The sequence below is a fragment of the Chenopodium album genome, chromosome 3 (assembly GCF_948465745.1).
Source record: "Chenopodium album chromosome 3, dcCheAlbu1.1, whole genome shotgun sequence".
Lineage (NCBI taxonomy): Eukaryota > Viridiplantae > Streptophyta > Magnoliopsida > Caryophyllales > Amaranthaceae > Chenopodium > Chenopodium album.
This window is the reverse complement of record NC_137836.1, coordinates 42,533,965-42,549,836: the sequence shown is the minus strand read 5'-3', so window position 1 is coordinate 42,549,836 and position 15,872 is coordinate 42,533,965. Positions and strand designations below refer to the sequence as shown.

The 15,872-nt window shown below is 41.0% G+C and overlaps 1 non-coding gene across 1 annotated transcript; it reads left to right on the top strand.

The window, feature by feature from the left end:
- The first annotated feature begins 12,220 nt into the window (after positions 1 to 12,220).
- On the top strand, positions 12,221 to 12,326 carry LOC145625948 (small nucleolar RNA R71). The gene has a single exon (XR_014110839.1). It is a non-coding gene; the product is annotated as a small nucleolar RNA R71 (small nucleolar RNA).
- The last annotated feature ends 3,546 nt before the right edge of the window (positions 12,327 to 15,872 follow it).

Sequence of the window (15,872 nt, the reverse complement as noted above, 5' to 3'; positions counted from 1 at the left end):
TACTTTTCTCAACTCAAAGAGGGGGAACACGTTCTAAGATGCTCATGGTTGAGGGAGACAAACCTAAGCTAAGCGTAGAGAACTAATGATTTCATCCTCTTCCCTAGCTCCAACCAAGACGGTCCGCATTCTCTCCACTAGCTTCAAATCATCCCTAAGTTAGCTCCTCATGGTTCCTCGAGGGAACCGGAAAAAGAAATTTATTGTGGAGTCATAAGGTTATCCCGACATCTCAACTATGCACACTCTTTCCATAGGGTTGAAATCTATCTCCCTCCACCGTTCTTTGACCGCACTTCTCCAAGTCCAAGGGTCTTAACTTGGATTGTAATGTCATGGCTAAGGGTTAAGGTTGGGAATTAATTTGAAAATTTTTGGTGGCAAATCCTAAGTGAAGCAAAAGAGTGGCCATCTCTCAAGAACCACCTAAGAATTGAACCTAAATTCAAATTACAACCTTCAATACAAAATTTCATAACATTACTTCATTTCTCTCATCATTTCCTCTTCCTTTTCCTTCCCCCTCTCTCCTTTTATTTATTTATTTATTTATTTATTTATTTATTTATTTTTTTTATTTTGAACTTCATACGTTGCATCCTTCCTCACAAACTTTTTGCAAATATTTCCTTTCATGAACAATTTTCAAAATCTCACTTGAACCAATATTCACAACTTTCTTGCCCTAAAACCAACACTCTCGAATTCGAACCTCAAAAACCAATGCTTCACTAACTACAAGGGTTGGTAGAACATAGGCCGAAAGGTTTGTAATATGGCTAGATCAAGAAAGGGGAATGAGGCCCAAATTGGTTAGCAAGTGGGTGGATGTAAAAATGAAAACCAAATTTATAACAAAACACAAAGAAAACAAAGAAAAATGAGAAGAAATGCCCTCTTCCTCCTTTAAAGTTGTTTGGTCACGATCTCGGGAGCTAAATACCAACACAAAGATTAAGACATGCATAGTTAAGGATCCAAAACGCCGCTCACAAGAGTGATGAAGGCTAGAACAAATGACGCTCACACGGGATAAAAATAAGCAAATACCAACCAAGGGAATCCTATTCACTACGGAGAGCAACACCATCTTACCACTTTCCCGTGAACTAAGGGGTTCAAACGTCATCAAGAGTTCTAAACCGGGCTACCTTAGCTTATAATGTGTCTAATTCAACCTTAAGCATTCTTAAACCGTGTAAACCCTCATCAACTAGGAAGGTAAGCATTCAAAGCCATGTCATCAAAAAGGCTCATAAATTCTTGAATCCAAATGAATGAGCAAATCCACATCAAAAATGTTTCAACTTGTCATAGTCATGCTCGTTACACAAAAGAGAACAAGAAAAACACACAAAAGGGAGGAAGAAATTAAAAAGGTTCATAATCGAGGCATGTAAATCAAATAAATCCCAATCGACATACAAGTGATCGTTGATATCAACATCAACGATCCCAGGTTCCTTGGAACCAAAATCAATCAAACTCGAACCATTCAACTCTTCCTAAACTAGACCTAAACTAAGCACTCAAAGAAAAAGAAAAAGAAAGAGAGGAAAGGTCTCACTGAATGCCGCTTGAAATATAAGACAAGGTAATATATCCAATTCTCACCAAGGGAGCTAGTGTTGCTCCTTAACGTCCTACATCTCCGCTTCAAGCTTCAATAAAGGTGAGCCAAACAAAAGAAACTAAAACAAAACAAGAAAAGGTTAGAAAACAAAGAAAAAGACTAAAGAAACAAACAAAAAGAAGAAAAATTAATAAAAAGCTATCTACAAAGTTTGGATTAAGGGGATTTGGAGTTTCGGGAAATTTGGATTTTTTTTTTCGGGAGCATCTCCACCTACAAAGACTCGGGGATCATCAAAGAAAATCATCAGAAATCAGCAAAAATAACCATAAAACATCATCATCATCATCACATCAATAATCATAAAACATCACCATCTCATCACATCACCATCACCAACATCATCACCACCGCCACAACGCCACATCAATACCACAAAGCCACTATCCTCACTATCTTCCTTATGTGCAAGCAACTACCCTACCACCCTACCTTCCTATGTACACTTCAACCAACCAAAAGGACATCCTCCCCCACACTATTCTTTTGCTCGTCCCGAGCAAAAGTGACAAGTGAGAAGATCGGGGGGAAGGGAAAAGTTCCCACAGCATCACTGGTTATCATCTCCTCGCCCCCTAGGTTGAGGGGGGTTGTTAGGATCAAACCCGGGAGTGTCCATGAAAGGGTGGAAGGGTTGGTTAAAGTGCTCATAGGGCCACCCTTGGGCACCCCAACCACCATCAAAAGGAGCGGGGGTGGATGCGGATGCCGGGTCATAAGACGGATCACACCCACCCGGACGATAGGGGTCGTATGGGGGGGTGCCAACGCGTTGGGTAGGGTCGATGGGACCTTCCCAATAGGCGTAGCAAGGGGGGGTGGGGTGTTGAGGGTCATAGGGTCCCCAATGATTGACCGGACCCTCTTGAGGAGGGTGGTAGGGGTAGTTCACATAGGGCGCTTGAATGCCCGCTTGCACAAGATTGTCATAATTTGCCCTCGCGTAGTACCCCCATTGCTCAATGGAAGCTTGATTGTCTCGACGAATATCGTCGAGGGTACTACGAAGGGCATTGAAATCAAAAGGAGGAAAGGAAGAAGAAGAAGATGCCTCACCTCCCCCGCTAAGGGGGGGATTGATTTGCTCTTGATGGAGGACCGGTGGAGGTTGAGGAGCTCCACCCCGGGCTCTAGTTCGCCTCAGCTCATTGGGGATGATTTGCTGAGGGATCTTCCATTTGAGAGGAGCGGAGTGGTCCACCGTAGTGAGGTCGGGGTCCGGGAGGACACACCATTCGATCTCCCTATCGACCAGGAGGATAAAACGGCGTTTGCTAGTAGTGAAATTGAGGAAGCGGCTGTGACGGAGGGCGCTTATGGATAGAGCATAGGGAGGGAACTCGTCGGTGAGCTCTTCTCGGTTTTGGTGCACGGGTGGGAGCAATTCAATTTGGTCCTTGTATGCTCCACCCTTCAAAGAGAGAGCAATGATGGTAATCATGCCACCCATAAATATCTCATCACCTAGACGGTTGTCCCTAGTATCCAAGAGTCGTTGGATAAAGGTGGAGGAGCATTGAAATTTTAGCCGTTGAGGATTGTCGGCCAAGAATAGGCAAGCAACCTCGTCTTTTACCATGGAGTCGAGGTTGGCTTTGAAGAACACGGCGTATTGTAGAAGCCGTACAAAATACCTCAAGGCTAAATGGATGATGTTGTTGACCTTTGAGGTATTAGTTTGGAACCTATCCTTGTTTGTGATGCTCCTCCACCACTCTTGCTCGTTGTAAGGAATGCGATGGGAGGAGGTCATTTCAGACGGGTGATCAAGGCCAGTGGCGTGCCAAAAGAAGATCTCATTTAGATCACTCTCCGTTAGAGAGTGATCCTCGTTGAACATCCTGAAGTGTATAATGAGTTGAGGATCCTCATCGACATCTTCCGGCTGAAAAACTTCCTTGCGGAGGGAGGCAAGGAATTCCAAGGTCACACGCTCGTAAGTGTGAGCGTGGAGGTGGATGAAGTCGCCCCAACCAAAGTTTTGAGCCAACCTAGTCACCTCATCCAATATTCCCAGCTTCCTCAAAGTTTGAGGGCAAAAGAACCTTGTGGACCTAATCGGACGCTTGATGAGTGATGCATATATAGGCCAAAATTGCTCGTCCGGAGCAATAATGCCATGATCGTTGATGCCGGGAGGAGGTGGGAATTGCGTTGCTGAGGATTCTCCCACCCTCTTCCTCTTTGATTTTCCTTTTCCCTTGCCGAACATCGTGATTCTACAAATTCACCAAGAGCATATCATTAGAACAAATTGATAGGAAATGACATAAGAAGCCAAGTACTTAACCAAGGTACAAGTGTATGCTTGAGAGTATACAATTCAAGGCATGCATGAATACATTTGGACCAAGGTTTGAATAAGGATTCCTATGTCATTCCTAAATTAGTCCTAACAAGGTCTAGGTGAAATTTGGCATGATGTCCCCTTATTTTCATGATATCCAATCATCAAACCATCAAAATCAAGCCAAAACCATGAATAACAATCTCCAATAACATCCAACTCATGCATTTCTCAATCATAAAATGGTAACATGAATACCCTAGTATGAAATCAACATTCAATTACATTGAGATCAAAATAAAACCAAGGTAAACATGCATAATCATCATAAGAACATGTTCTACTATGAACAACCAATCAATTGCAACAAGTCAATCCAAAGAACCACATGAAATAAACAAGTCATTACTAATAATTTCAAGAATACCATAATTCACACTTAAATATGTAAAACATGGTAAAACTATAAGAAATTAAAGAAATAAACTTGCAAAAGCTAGAACAAACATACCACAATTGATTGGAAGGAAGTAAAAACCCAAAAACACCGAAGCACCTAAACCCTTGAAATTGGGGAAAATGGAAAGATGGGTTTGTTTGGTAGAAATTTTTGGTAGAGATTGCAAAAGTTGAGTGAAGGATGGAAAATAAGTGAGAAAGGATGAAGATTGGAGTGATTTTGATGGAGATTTAAGGTTGTAAGGGGAGGTGCAATGGAGGTTTAGAGTGAGAAGGAGAAGAATGGGGTAGGTGACGAATATGGGAGTGATATTCACGAAAATGCAGCAAAATAGAAAACATGGCAGCATTTTTTTTTCGACTCTGAAGATAGGTTCGGCCGAACCGAGGGTATGTTCGGTCAAACCACAGTAAAAGTTCGGCCGAACTCCCCTGTGGTTCGGTCGAACCATTGACAAAACTCTACATTTTAAAATCCGGGCAGAAAGTTCCAGCAAAATCGCAAAAAGAGAGGAGTGACCGAACCCAGGGAAGTTCGGCCGCACTACGAATTAAGTTCGGTCGAACCATACTTGGGTTCGGTCGAACCTATGCTGGAACTGCAAATTTTCAGATTCTGGCAGAAAGTTGCTGGAAATTTCTAAAAATTTAGGAGTGACCGAACCCAGGGAAGTTCGGCCGCACTACAGTATAAGTTCGGTCGAACCTCCCATGGGTTCGGTCGAACCTTCTGCCAGAATTCAATATTTTTGTTTTTGGCAGAATGTTGCCATAAATCCTTGAAATTGCTGTAGTGGCCGAACATGAAGTGGTTCGGCCAAACTTCCATAAAGAATCACGCAAGTAAAAATAGTCCGTTAACACACATCTAAACACATTACAATCATGCTAGATGCAAAGTATATCTAAAACCCAAGCACAATCAAAACCCAAAAATCCAAACAATCCAAAGTCGTAGATGGAAAAATAGAAGCAACATGAAAAGAAAAAGTATAAAAGGGTTAGAAACTCGGGTTGCCTCCCGGAAGCGCTTTTGGTTAACGTCGTTAGCTCGACGTTCCTTGAGTTGATCAAGGAGGGTCGAATTGACGATGCACATCAAGAAGTGTCACAGAAACTGGTTCATCACTTGGGAATCCTTCATGATAGGGCTTGAGACGGTGACCGTTGACTTTGAAAGGGGAGTGGCCGTCTTGGGAAATTTCGTAGGCTCCATAGGGAAACACTTCCGTGACAATGTACGACCCACTGCATCTTGACCTAAGTTTGCCCGGGAAAAGCTTCAAGCGGGAGTTGAATAGGAGGACTTTTTGGCCTTTGACGAATGCCTTCTTGAAAATTTGAGCATCGTGCCAAGCCTTAGTCCGCGCCTTATACATGCTTGCGCTATCGTAGGCATTCATCCTCAACTCCTCTAACTCATGTAGCTCTAGAAGCCTTTGCTCACCCGCACTAAGGAGATCAAAGTTGATTTGCTTGATTGCCCAATGCGTTCGATGCTCCATCTCCACGGGCAAATGACAATTTTTCCCATAGACAAGCTTGTAGGGAGTGGTCCCTATTGTGGTTTTGAAGGCGGTCCTATAAGCCCATAGTGAATCAATAAGTTTGGAGGACCAATCCTTCCTTGTCCTAGCAACCGTCTTCTCCAAAATCATCTTGAGCTCTCTATTGGTGACCTCCGCTTGGCCACTCGTTTGAGGGTGGTATGCAAGCCCTCGCTTATGAGAAACCCCATATTTATCAAGTAGTCGAACGAAGGTGTGGTGCTTGAAATGCGATCCCCCATCACTAATTATTGCTCTTGGAACACCAAATCTCTGGAAGATCACCTTTTTGAAAAGGTCGACCACCACCTTAGAGTCATTCGTTGGAGAAGCCACGGCCTCCGCCCACTTAGATACATAGTCAACGGCGACCAAAATATACTTGTTCCCATGTGAAGAAATGAAAGGGCCCATGAAGTCTATAGCCCACACATCAAAAACTTCAAGCTCAAGGATGGGATTTTGCGGCATTTCATCCCTTCTAGAAATATTCCCCATCCGTTGACATCTATCACAAGTTTTGACAAATATCCACGCATCCTTGAATAGAGAAGGCCAAAAGAGCATAGATTGAAGGACCTTTGAGGCGGTCTTTTGAGCACTCATATGCCCACCACAAGGAGAAGAGTGGCACATATGGAGAACACTTTGAACCTCGTCGTTGGGGACGCATCTCCTCAACAAACCATCGACCCCTCTTTTCAATAAAATGGGATCATCCCAAATGTATCTCTTGGCCTCGTGCTTGAGTTTTCGACGTTGTTGTGAAGTGAAATCTGGTGGTATGGCACTACAAGCTAAGTAATTCACAATATTCGCATACCAAGGCTCCGATTTCACTTCAAGGACATAAAGCACATCATCTCTTAGAGCGTCCTCTATTGGCAAGCCATCATCTTCAAACCTTGCACCGCCCAACCTTGAGAGGTGATCCGCCACCACATTCTCGGCTCCCTTCTTGTCTCTTATCTCATAATCGAAGTCTTGGAGGACTAAAACCCATCTCAACAACCTTGGTTTAGCTTCCTTCTTCCCTATCAAATATTTGAGAGCCGAGTGGTCGGTATACACAATTGTCTTAGAACCAATGAGGTAGGTTCTAAACTTCTCGAATGAATGGATAACCGCTAGGAACTCCTTCTCGGTAGTTGTGTAGTTTCGTTGGGCATCATTGAGAGTTTTAGACAAATAATGTATGACATGAAGTTTCCCATTATTTCGTTGTCCAAGAACCGATCCAATGGCCTCGTCGCTTGCATCGCACATGAGCTCAAATGAAAGAGACCAATCCGGACCTTGGACAATAGGAGTGGTGCAAAGGGCTTCTTTCAAACTACAAAAGGACTTATGACAAGCATCATCAAACACAAACTCCTTATCCTGTTGCAATAGGGATGTGAGAGGCTTAGCGATCATTGAAAAATCTTTAATAAAGCGCCGATAGAACCCGGCATGGCCAAGAAAAGACCTCACTTCCCTCACGTTGGTGGGGGGAGGAAGTTTGTCGATGACCTCAACCTTGGCTCTATCAACCTCAATGCCGGCATGGGAAATTTCGTGCCCAAGAACAATCCCACTTTCGACCATAAAGTGGCACTTTTCCCAATTCAGCACGAGGTTAGCCCTCTCACACCTTTCTAAGCAACGAGATAAATTAGATAGACAATCTTCATAGGTGGCTCCTCCAACGGAGAAGTCATCCATGAAGACTTCTATCTCATCCTCAATCATATCACTAAAAATGGACATCATGCAACGTTGGAATGTTGCGGGGGCATTACAAAGCCCGAAAGGCATCCTACGATACGCATAAGTACCGTAGGGGCATGTGAAAGTTGTCTTCTCTTGATCCTTAGGGTCAATTGGGATTTGGAAAAATCCCGAGTAACCATCAAGGAAACAATAGAAGGAATGCTTTGTAAGCCTTTCCAACATTTGATCAATGAACGGTAGTGGAAAATGATCTTTGCATGTACTTGTGTTAAGTTGGCGATAGTCAATACACATGCGCCAACCGGTAACAAGTCTAGTGGGTACTAGTTGATCATGATCATTTTTCACTACCGTCATGCCCCCTTTCTTAGGCACAACTTGCACGGGAGATACCCAATCACTATGAGCAATTGGGTAAATAATTCCCGCATCAAGAAGCTTAGCCACTTCCTTCCGCACAACCTCTTGCATGGAAGGGTTAAGCTTTCTTTGCCTTTGCCTGACGGGTTTGGCATCTCCCTCTAGATCAATTTTGTGCATACATAAAGATGGACTTATACCCTTGATATCATCAATGGTATAGCCCAAAGCTTTTTTGTGATTTCTCAAAACATTGATCAAGAAGGAGGTTTGCTCCTCCGTTAGGTTAGAATTTACAATCACGGGGAAAGACTCATTGGGACCAAGAAATGCATACCTCAAGCCCAAAGGTAGAGGTTTCAAGTCTACCTTTGGTGCTCCCTTACCATTGGGGCTCTCTTCTCTTTCTTCAACTTGAAAGAGGTCATGAATGTAAGGAGCTTCTTCTTCCATGCTCGCGCCCTTGCACTCCTTGCTTTCCTCAAGCAAATCCTCATAGAATTGTATGTCTTCTTTGTGAGTACCTATCTTTGATTCATTCAACAACACACTTTCAAGGGGATCATTAGTGGCATGCAAGTGGGAGCGAGAAAATTCATCAAGAACCGTATCAAGAATATCTACCCTAAAGCATTCACCACTTGAGGAGGGTTGTTGCATGACATTGTTCAAATCAAACTCAATAGAATCATTGTCAATTTTCAAGGATATCTTCCCCTCCTTCACATCGATGATAGCTCTAGAAGTGGCTAGAAATGGCCTATCCAAAATTATAGGAATCCTCTCATCCTCATCCATTTCTAGCACATAGAAATCCACAGGGAATGTGAACTTTCCTACCCTAAGGGGAATGTCCTCAACTTTGCCCATGGGGAACTTAACGGAACGGTCCGCTAGTTGGAGAGTAATGTTAGTGGGAGAGAGGGTTCCTACACTAAGCTTTTGGTAGACGGAATAGGGCATGAGACTAACACTTGCTCCTAAGTCACACAAGGCTTTATCAAATTCAATGCCATTGATAGAGCAAGGGATGGAAAAGTTACCCGGATCTTTCAATTTGGTAGGTAGTTTGTTGGAAAGAATTGCACTAAAATTGGCGGTTAAACTCACCGTCTCACACTCCCTTCTCCCACTCAAAAGATCTTTCAAAAATTTGGAATAGTGGGGCATTTGCTTCATAGCATCAACAAAAGGGACGGAGATATGCAAATTCTTAATGACTTCCAAAAACTTCCCAAATTGGGCATCAAGTTTAGCTCTCACAAATCGTTGTGGAAAGGGTAGCTTTTCCTCTCTAGGTTGGCGATTTAGGGGCAAGGGGGTGGCTTCTTTTTCCTTGAGCACCTCAACATGTTTTTCTTTTTCAACACTCAATGGCTCATTGGGTTTTTCACCCTCATTCTCTAACTCCGCCTTTTCTTGGGGTTCTTCCTCAATCAAAGGGTCACTCCCTACTACCTTCCCACTCCTTGTTGTCACGGCATACAAAGGTTTTGGGTTGACTCCTTGACTTGGGATGTGAGAAGAAGAAGGAGAAGAAGAAGAAGGGGATGAATTAGATGCAAGTTGAGCAATTTGAGTCTCAAGCATTTTCATATGAGCATTGGTTCGTTTTTGAGCCTCTTCATGTTTCTTTTGATCCTCCTCACGCATTTTTAAAAGAGCATCTAATTTAGCCATCACGGGATCTATTGGAGGGGCTTCAATTTGAAGAGGTTGTTGAGGTGGAGGAAGTTGGGGTTGATGGAAACCCGGAGGCCTATTAGTTTGGGCATAGTTAGAAGCAAATTGGCCCCTATTGCCTCCGGTGCCTTGGTTAGGAACATTGATTTGTTGATTATTTCCCGTGTTACCTTGGTCACCAAATGTTTGATTTTGATGTTCTTGGTATCGGGGATTAGGTTGTTTGTTTTGATTACCATACCCTCTTTGGTTAGAGTAGCCTCTTCCATTGAAATTGGAAGGGCCTCCCCCACCATGGTATTGGTTATCATAACCACCACCATTTTGGTTCCAACCACGGTTTCCACCTTGATTCCAATTCCCCATTTGATTGGAGTTTGGCCTCAAGTTTCCTACATTTCCCATTCTAGGAGCAAAATTCATATTATTGACATTTTCCATATTACTATCATGTTCATGGGAAGGGGGTTGAACTTCACAAGCATAGACACATTGAGAGGTATCATGATCATAGGTTTCACAATTAGAACAAAACATGCACCCTTGGGGCATTGTATTGTAAGAAGAGGGGGAGGAAGTATCCATACCATTGCCTCCCTTTGTTGAAGGGGAGATATTACCATGAGGGTTGGACCTTTCTTTCATCAATTCATCCATTTGCTTGGTCATTTTGGAGATTTGGGTAGAAAGGTTGTTGATTGCGTTGGCTTGCTCCAATGCATAAACGCCCTTGCTAGAAGTAGCATCCCTTTCTCCTTCGTACCAATCATCATAGTGCTTTGCGGCTTCCTCTATAATACACTCCACTTCATGCTCTCCTTTGTTCATAATTGGACCACCGGCCGCGGCGTATAGGCTTGTTCTTCCTTGAGGTGTGAGACTGATATGTCCTTTTTATATAGTGTTTTACCCCCGTCCCTTGGTCGTTATTAGTAGTGTTTTTGGCTCCTTCGGGCCACTTTTATTACTAATTTGTGTGTTCTAGTGTTTTCGTAGTTTTAGTTGTATTTTACAGGAAATTGCACTCTTGGAGCATTTTCCCGGGCTTTATTGGATCGACTACGGAAGCTAGAAGGACACGGCCACTTTTGGAGCCCAAGATCGGTGAGAGCCGGTGATTAAGGGCTCGGTAATTGGGATCACGAGGAATTTGGACCATGTATTCGAGACCCGAAAGGAAATATGGATTGGGCCGAGAAATCTAGCCCAATCGAAGTCCAAGCCTTGAAGAAGAAGACCGGGCCCGATCGGGTGAGCGTAGGCTCGATCGGGCGCGGCACATCAGTATAGGCGTTGTGAAAAAGGCGGGCCCGATCGGGCGGCCCTTCGCCCGATCGGGCGCGTGTTTTCTTAGTAGATGATTAACATAGTTTTAATTTGTTTTAGCGTAGAATTTTTGTACGGAATATAAATACTCCTCCGTAATACGTTTTTTAGGATCTCTCTTCTTCCCTTATCTCCTCTCTCTTAGACTTTCTCTCTCTACTTAGTTTTCTCTCTCTTAAACTCTCTCTTAACCTTTGTTCTTAATTCTTTCTTTTAATTCCAGATTTATTTTGGTAACGATTTCTCTTCCCTTAATCTTAGTTATTATTTTATTCCCTTGATCATGATTTATTTTATTGCTTTGCTTAGTTTATATCTAATTATGTGTGAGTAGTTTAATTTCTAGGGTTCATGGGGATCTAATAAATAATATGAAGGGGTAAATTATTGTTGTTGATTATCAATGCTAGATTAATTTCCTATTGATTGGATTAATGCTCTGTGACTAGATTAGGCCTATCTTTTATGCATGAGTTTGACAATATTGATTCAAGAATCGAGAGATGAGAATTAATGTTTAGGTCTAGTTTCAATAGGCAAGTTAATTTATAAATGGTTAAGTCAAGATTCGAGAGATGAGATTTAATACCGGTAAATTAATTGTGTGATTGTAATAAGTAGCGAGAGCCCTTTACAATCTGGTTAATTGATGCATTGATGATTGACTATTATTGATTATTGGTATTGCATGATAATTTCTTATTGGATTGTTTTAATGTTTTACAATTGCGGCTTGTAAAAGTAGCAATATTAAATTGATGAATCGAGCAGATGTTAATTTGATATTAAAGGCTATTTTCAATAAGAACTTAGATCTAGTAAATTGCGAGAGCCTGTTAGATCTATGTTGGTTAATAAATTGCGAGAGCCTGTTAATCATGTTATTTATGCAATGTCAATAATTGATTACTATGTTTTACCCTGGAATATTATTTATTGGTGAACCTATACCCTAGATCCCTTTATATATTGTTTTCTTCCTACTCTTATTCTTTGTAGTTTAGTTTCTTGCTTAATTATAAATATTGATTACTTAAATAATTTAGATTATAATAATTAATTAGGAGTAAAAAGACTAGTTTCCCTGTGGAGATCGACCCTACTTCCCTATCTACCTTAGTTAGTGATTTGGGTAATTATTTTTGATTAGGGGATACGACTTTACCCTGTCAGAGACCTCCATAGAAAGTGTGAATGAGTTGATACTTGGGTATCCCATGGTGTGGGCATTGACGTTGAAGCTCTTTGTATCGTTCCCATGCCGCACTTAGAGACTCACCACTCTTTTGGCGAAAACCTTGAATCAAAGACCGAGCCTCGGCGGTCTTCCTATGGTTATAAAACCTCCTCAAGAAAGCCATAGTCACTTGGTCCCATGTCGTGAGAGAATTAGGGGGCACCTCCTTCTCTAGCCATTCTAGACCTCTCCCAATTAGCGAAAATGGAAACATTTTGAGGCGAATATATTCTTGAGTCACTCCATTGGCCTTTATTGTGTCACAATATTTCTCAAACTCTTTTAGGTGCTCATGAGGACTCTCAAACTTTCCACCCGAGAATTGTTTCCTCTCAATCAAGGCAATCAAATTAGGCTTGATCTCGAAATTGTTGGCTTGAGTAGTAGGAGTTAGGATCCCACTTTGCGCTCTAAAAGCTTCGGGGGCCCCAAGACGACTCAAAGGCGTATTCTCTCCCATTTTAGAACCTTCTTTACTTTCAAACTTATAGGTTGAGAAAGGGTTGATTTCTGAATTCGAAGATGATTTAGGGCTATCTAATTCTTCACTTGAGGGTGAAGAGGGTGGAGTATCTTCTAATTCTCTTACTCCTCTCGTTGGAGTGCGGGAATTTCTACTCCTTGCTCTTGCTTCTCTTCGAAGTAGGGACAAAGACCTCTCTAGCTCTGGATCGATGGGAATTAAAGATCTTGAGCGGGTTCGTCCTCTGTTCATACAACAAAGCTAAGAAGAACGTAAGCACTGACAAGTAACAAAAGTAGCAAACACTAACAAATAAAGGTGAGATAGTCTTAAACAAGCAATGAAATAGCAATGGAAACCGTCTCCCCGGCAACGGCGCCAATTTGACAAGGGAATAATCGTGTCGTCGAGCGACTACACCTAAGTCAAATTAATTTATAACGCTCTACCAACCTAATACGTGTATAGGGTAAATAGAGGGGTCGAACCACAGGGAGACATGCATAAACACCGCATTCACTACTTAAGACTTTAAGCTATCTCGGGACAAGAAGTATGAATAACTAAGAGATTAAACTAAGGATTAAGAATGATTAAAGATCAATATAACTAAACACCAAGGGAAGTGGGTAGATGCAGATGTCACTTGATCATGCAATAACACAGAAGCAAAGCAATGGTAAACTAAGCATACAAGAATATCGAAATATAGCTCGATCTAACCGCCTTCCGGGGTTAATCGATTTCTCCTAACATAGCCTCTATGTTTCCACATTAGAACCATATATTAGAAGGTGCAAACAAAGAATTATCGATAGTAATGAATCTCAACTAAGTCAACTTCCGTTACTTGTTAGTAAAGACTCATCTTTGATCAACTAACAATGTGCACTTGCAAGAAAGACCAAAGAATATCAAGCATACAAAGACTTTAATCACCATTAACATAACCCCCAACATCATAAGCATGAATCAATTAACAACTACACCATCCCCACACCCTTGGCTAGGTGACTACTCACAAATCATATTGAAGACAATATCAATCATCAAATCAATAAGCATCAACATGATCAATAAGCAAAGAAGGAAAATCAAAATAAGCAAAAAAAACTAGATACAAAAGTAAAGAAAGAGAGTAAGAGATTGCTCATTCATTGAAGATGAAGATTTACAAAGATTCAATCAAGCTCCTTCTTCAATATCCAAGTTCATCAATAGAAATCCACACTTTCTCTCTCTACTAATGAAGTTTCTCTCTCTAGATTAAGCTAAAAATGTAGAAAATTAAAACTAAGTTAATCCCCCAAAACGTTCTAAAAAGGGACTTATATAGTCCGTACAGAGTCAGCTGAGAAAAGGAGAGGTCCGACCGAACAAATGGGAAGGTTCGGCCGGACTACAGGGTAGGTTCGGCCGAACCATGGGTAGGTTCGGTCAAACCTCCCTGATCCTGGTCTGGTCGAACTCCTGTGGTTCGGCCACTCCTGCAAAACTGCCAATTTTCATCTTGCCCCTGCCTCGAAGTTCGGCCGAACCACTGAGCAGGTTCGGCCACACCATCAGGAGGTTCGACCGAACCTTTTCTGAATCATGCTTCCTCTAGCTTCCTTTGAGCTTAGCTTCCTCCTCTTGAAAATCTCGATGGTTCCTACAAAGCATAAGCATGAAAAGCACAATAAGAGCAAAGCGGGAAGACTAAGAAAAGGGAGGATAAAGGAGAAAGAAAAGAGAAATCAAAGCTAAGTAAAAATGCTTAGAAAGAGGGCCAAACAAGTGCAAACGAGGGGAGAATCCTTAGAGAAAAAGGATAAAAGAGTGGCATAAATGCCACTCATCACTCCATTGAAGTAAAGTATATATAATTTTACAAATTTTTGGTTTTGAGGTATGTAAGAAGAGAATGAGAAGAAACTAGGAAAAAGACGAGATAAAAAGGCAATATTAGAAGGAAATATCATGGCTTTTCATTGTCAAAACCGCTGTATTGGTGGTAAGCACGGCAAAGCAATAATGTGTAATAGGAATTGAGTTGGAGCATTTAATTTGTGCAAATGTGCCATACAACACGACCCACAAACTTTGCAATTGTGCCATAAGCATTAAAGTTTGATTGCTTTTTGTATTAAATTACTTCCTTAATTTCCCTTTTCAAGCTTCTAATTTATGGAGTGTACGTACCAAAGAGGCGACTTAAAAGGAGAAACCTCATCTTCTTTCTAATTAATTTACCATAAATTGCCTTCACACCCAACTCACAACCAACTTGCCCTACTGTATTTTTATAAAATTTAATTGCTTTTCTGATACAGGCTAATATGGGGTGTTTGGAACTTGAGTTGGATGAGTAGGCTAGTGGCTATGGTTTACTTAAATAACGTTCAAATAATATTGTGTACATCAGGTATACAATAATATTCGTGTACATTAAACAAATTTAAGGTACATTTCAATCAAAATTTAGGTAACTTTTAATCCTATCTTAGCGTAATTTTAAACTTTATATATTATTTTAATGTAGATAATAAGTATATATATTTATAAGGATAATATGAATGTATTACACATTGAAATTTGATTTTTACTCAATCTTTAGAGATAGGGAATTCATTAATAAAAATAATTAGATGATTTTAACTTATAATGGGTAATTCTTAATCATTTTTGGATGACTTTTGATCATTTTAGGATAAATTTATAGTTTATATGTATTTACACCCGTTGGTTAATAAGCTATTGAAAATTGCTCAATGGAGGTCTTTAGGTTTGCACTTTAAATTTGAAAGACAAAAGGCTATGAAAATTTCAATGGCAGCCCACTTTTATTGCTTATTCCTTAATGTTACCTTTGCTGAACCACTAAATACGGAGTATTTATGATGTGACAATAAAAGAAGTCGGTTTAGGGATCACTAAGAGTCTATTTGTTTCAACAAATTTTATCTTTTTTAAGTTTATGAAATGATGACAAATAAACAAATTAGCTAGTTGTTGCATGCTTTGTATTTGCAGGTTTTTCCTAGGTGCAATACTACTATCGAAATCTCTGAAGTATTTCAAGCCTCTTGACAAAGTTCAAGAACAAGTGTATCAAATTTCTTTTATCAAGAGAAGTTTTAAAAGTTGAAGAGCATGAATATCTCTATTATATAGCACTTTATCTT